Raw genomic sequence first — 4,477 nt, 5'->3', positions numbered from 1 at the left:
ATGACATCTTTGTACACAGGACCCCGCATGGTCTGTTGCTAACAGCAATATGTTTCCATTCCTTACAGGTGGCCTCAGACGTCTCGGAGAACGGTACGTATTGGGGCCCTCCTCAGTGGGGATGAATATTTCACATGATGAGGAACGTGGCACTGTCTCACTCACTTTTTTGTAGACAGAAAGCCTGAATTGAGCTTCCTGTTGTCAATGAGAGGAATATTTTTTTCAGATAAGGAGCGATGGCCACATTCTTCAGTCCCTGGGAGCAGCTCTGTGTTCTGTATGTGGGATGGAGTTGTGTGCACAGGGCTGGCATGCATCTGTGTGAATGCATATGCTGTGGTGCTCAGTGTGCCTTGGTGTGTGGGTGGAAGTTATCACTGAAACTGTAATCTTGGCTGGGTGTGGTGGCTTATGCCTGTAATCCCAGCACTTTGGGAGCGCCAGGCGGGTGGATCACGAGGTTAGGGGTTTGAGAGTATCCTGGTCAACACAGTGAAACCTGTCTCCACTAAAAAATACCAGAAATTAGCTGAGTGTGGTGGTGAGTGCCTGTAATCTCAGCTACTTGGGAGGCTGAGGCAGGAGAATAGCTTGAACCCAGGAGGTGGAGGTTGCAGTGACCCAAGATTGGGCCACTGCACTCCAGGCTGGGTGACAGTGCCAGACTCGGTCTCAAAAAAAAAAAAAAAAAAGAAAGAAAGAAAGAAAGCATAATTTTACAAAGAATGCAGCTGATTCCACGCCAAGGACACTTTAGCTAACCTAAAGGAAATCCTGCCAACACCCGGGCAAATGTTCACTGGGTAGTAATAGAGCAAAACTGTTTCCAGTATCTCTGCCAATTCATTTGTTTTCATTGGGAATCCGCTTCTAAACCTCATTTTCTAATAAACTTCATCTGATAGCAGGCCTTCCTATTTCCTCCTGCCATTGGAGTGGTCATGACACCTCAGTGTTTCCAGTTCCCTCCTTCACAAGCCTTTTTTACTAAAGCCCTCAGAATTGATCCTCCACCGCCCATCTATGCGTCGCTGTAACGGGACCCTAGGGAAAGCCCCTTGCCCCACTGCGTTAATTAGCAGGTGAGCCTGTGGTTGTCAGCACATGAATAAAGGGGTCCTGCCAGGTTTTGCCTGAGCTGTGGGACAATTGGGTGGAAGGGCCCCTGGCAGGCATCTATGCTTATTTATATTTAATTTAAATTAATTTCAAGAAATAAAAGTAAAAAGTTCAGAACCTCCTCTCGTGCCATGCTTCAAGTACTCAGTATCCCAATGCTCACACTGCAGAGAGAATTGCCATCCTGTCAGAATGTTCTCTGGGCCAGCTGTCATGAGCCTGTCCCAGGTTCTGGTCACTGCACTCACCTAACTCAACACGTGTGCCTCTATGTTGGAAATTCAGGGTTCTCAGGGTGGAGCTGACAGCCATAATGGGCCAGTGGAGGTGAATGTGTGAAGGGGGACTTTTTCAGGTTTTCTGTCTCATCTGAAGGCTCCCAGCTGAGTCCACAGAGCCCAGGGAGAGTCTGAGACCACAGAGGATGGAGCAGGGCACCTGGTGTCACCCTGTGTGACTGTGTGTGGAGCAGGAGTGCTGTTCCAGTCATTCTGAAGTCACCCTTCTCTGATGTTTGTGTCTCTGTAGAGAGCTCTGAGGACAGCTTTCCTGAAACCAGTGATGACAAAGACTCTGCCAGTAGCGGAGACACTCCAGGTGGGGCTGGGGCACAGGGTTCTTGGGGGCAGCTGGGTTCCACCTGCGGTTTCTGCGCCTTGGCTGGGAGCTGCGAAGTCAGTGAATATAAAAGGAAGTAGGTGTAGAGCTGGGGTTTGTTCTCTCTGCACGTTAATGAGAAATGGAAGTTTTGTTTCCATGGACGTCATGTATGCTCTGCTCATCCCCATGATTCCTTCCCCCGTGAGCAAGATGACCTTTTCCAGAAGGCCAGATCTCTCCTGCCCGTGCCACAGCAAACACCAAAGCCCTGGGTTTTGGGTGTGTGTGTGTGTTGGGTGAGCGAGTAGTGTCCTTTGTGAATGGAGAACAAGAGATGAGTATGTGGGTGTGGCATTGAGTCTGTATGGGGAGTGAGGTGGGACACAGCCCCTCACAGCTGCTGTGTGACCCAGGACACAAAGTCCTTCACACGTGGGCCAGGAGGTGGCAGGAGCCCACCCTCTCCCTCTGCACTCTGGGGACTGCAGCAGCACCTTCCTGTCCAGCCCTCAGGATCTGCTCCTGGTCACAGGGCACTCCCTGGGTCTCCTGAGGTAGAGAATCCTCCTCCGGGATTACTGTGTGCCCCCATCCTAGAGACCCAAGGGGGGATCCCCTGATCGAGCATGGCTCTGGCCTCCACTTCTCACCCAGTCCCAAATTCTTGAGCTAGGAATGGAAGCTGAATTGGTTTTGAGAATTCAGTGTCCAGCTGTCACCGAGGCCCTCTGTGGCCAACAGGAATCCTACAGTGTGTGTGGAGTGGCTGTGTGTTGCTGCAGGCTCACACCCTCCTTATAACCTGGTTCCTGGAATCCACTGGGCCCAGGATGGAGCCGCAGGGCAGCTGGCACCGGGGTCACTTGTCTTGTCACACCCTCCACTCTGGCCTGACAGCCTTGTCCTGAGCCCCATGCTGCAGTCAGGCCCAGCTTGTTCCCTGTGTCAGGCCTGCCAGGTGCCCTCCTGCCCAGTCCTCCCACAGCTCAGGCAAAACCTGGCAGGGCCCGTTCATTCATGTGCTGACAACCGCAGCCTCACCTGAGGATTAAGGCAGTGAGTGGCACAAGGAGCTTTCCCTAGAGTCCCATTACAGCGTTTCTAAGCTTTCAGAAGCTTGTGGGATTCTTGTGAGGGTTGAGTATTTTCCAGGTCCCTAAGGTCATCCCAGGCGTACAGCAGTCACTCAATCTGTGTCATCAGTTGTAATCGTGTCCCACAGGCCTCAACTGAGCCCCAGGTCTGTGGCAGGTGCTGACCACCTAGGGTGCGACCCATGGGTTTATGGAGGGCCTGGCAGTGCAGCCCTGCCCTTCCCTCCTGTGTTTTTTTGTTGGAGAGCAGTGGGATTGGTGATCAACAGGGAGAAAAGACGTGGGATTCATCAGAAGAGCAGAGACAGGCCCTAAAGGGGGAGGAGGGAGGGAATCACATGCTGTGCACAACGTCCTGGAGATGGTGGCCACCTCTTGGAGGAATGGGATGACACAGCCTTGGCCTTCCCTGCCTGGGCACAGTTACAGGAATGTGAGGGCTGGAAAAGTGTGTGGGAAGACAGAGGCTCCTCCCTCGCTGTAGGAAGTGATCCAGGCTGCGGAGAAGGTTCTGGAGATGAGCCTGTGGGGTTGGCTCCGCAGCCTCAGGACGGCATGGCCCAAGTGCCTCCTCGACTCTCACTCTCCCCTTTCCTTCCCATGGCCGCCCCATCACCACTGCTGCTCCCAACACCCTGAAGCTGCTGGAGCAGATATGGAAGAGTCCAAGAGTGCAGACGACCATCAGCGTGTAATTATCTCCTTCCTCTCCTCTCTCACCCCTGACTCATGAGCTCCTCTAGCTCTGGCCCTCTCCCTCTTCCCGTCTCTTATCATCCTCCTGAGGGACGTGGTCTCATCATGGCAGTCAATGTTCTGGGTCTTCAGTGCCTGTAAAGTCCCTCTGCAGCCCTCCTGCCCACGGTCTTGGCCTTGCCCTGACTCCTGGCCCCCAGGCTGCAGCGCTGAATCCTGTTGAGCAACTCCACAGGGTCCAGGCAGGAAGCCGGGCTGGGGTCAGAAGAGCCTGGCCCCACCCTACTGGGGGGATTCCCAGTGATGTCTGGGTCTGCTCTGGGGACCACCCCCTAAAGCTGCACTGGGGACTCTGGACATGCACAGTTGTTTTCTTCCTCTCAGATGCCAACAAGTCCTCTCCAGGCACCTGTGGAAAAGGCAATACAGACAAAGCCTGAACGGGCAGAAGAAATGTGAATGTGCAGGGGCGGCATGACCGGGGAAGGCAAACAGTGCCCGTGTCCCCGTGTCTGCCCCATTCTCTTGCTATCCCATCAGGACACCCGGCGAGTTCAAGGAGGTTGAGGATGCTGAGAAGCCTCACCTGACCTGTTGTGGCCTTTGTCTGTTATGCTGGAAATCCCTACAGGCAAGTGAAGGATGCCCAGAGAACATCCTCCAGGGAACACACCCTCTCCATAGCAGCCCGTGAGCCTGCTGGGCTGAGCCCTCCACAGGCTGCTCTAATGAGGGAGAGGCTGAGGTGCTGGTCAGGCTACCATGTGCAGGATTCCAAGGCCATGCACCGTGTTCTTGTCTGCAGTGCCACTGAACCTCATTTGAGGGGACCCAGCTCTGCCCTCCCGGCCCTCCAAAGCCCACAGGGAGCATCACCAGTTCATCATGAGCAGACATTGGGGTTGACCATGAACCCCCATGTTTCATGCCTCCTGGGAAAGCTGTGAGAGGGAGGGAGGCACCCC

At 54.0% G+C, this 4,477-nt stretch overlaps 1 long non-coding RNA gene across 1 annotated transcript; it reads left to right on the top strand.

The window, feature by feature from the left end:
* The first annotated feature begins 227 nt into the window (after nucleotides 1-227).
* Nucleotides 228-4,471, top strand: LOC116547924. The gene is made up of 4 exons (XR_004267233.1): nucleotides 228-280; nucleotides 3,458-3,507; nucleotides 3,897-3,967; nucleotides 4,053-4,471. It is a non-coding gene; the product is annotated as an uncharacterized LOC116547924 (long non-coding RNA).
* The last annotated feature ends 6 nt before the right edge of the window (nucleotides 4,472-4,477 follow it).

The sequence above is a fragment of the Sapajus apella genome, unplaced genomic scaffold (assembly GCF_009761245.1).
Source record: "Sapajus apella isolate SASKATOON/1434 unplaced genomic scaffold, GSC_monkey_1.0 scaffold5524, whole genome shotgun sequence".
Taxonomy (NCBI): domain Eukaryota; kingdom Metazoa; phylum Chordata; class Mammalia; order Primates; family Cebidae; genus Sapajus; species Sapajus apella.
This window is presented reverse-complemented; position numbering and strand designations above follow the sequence as displayed.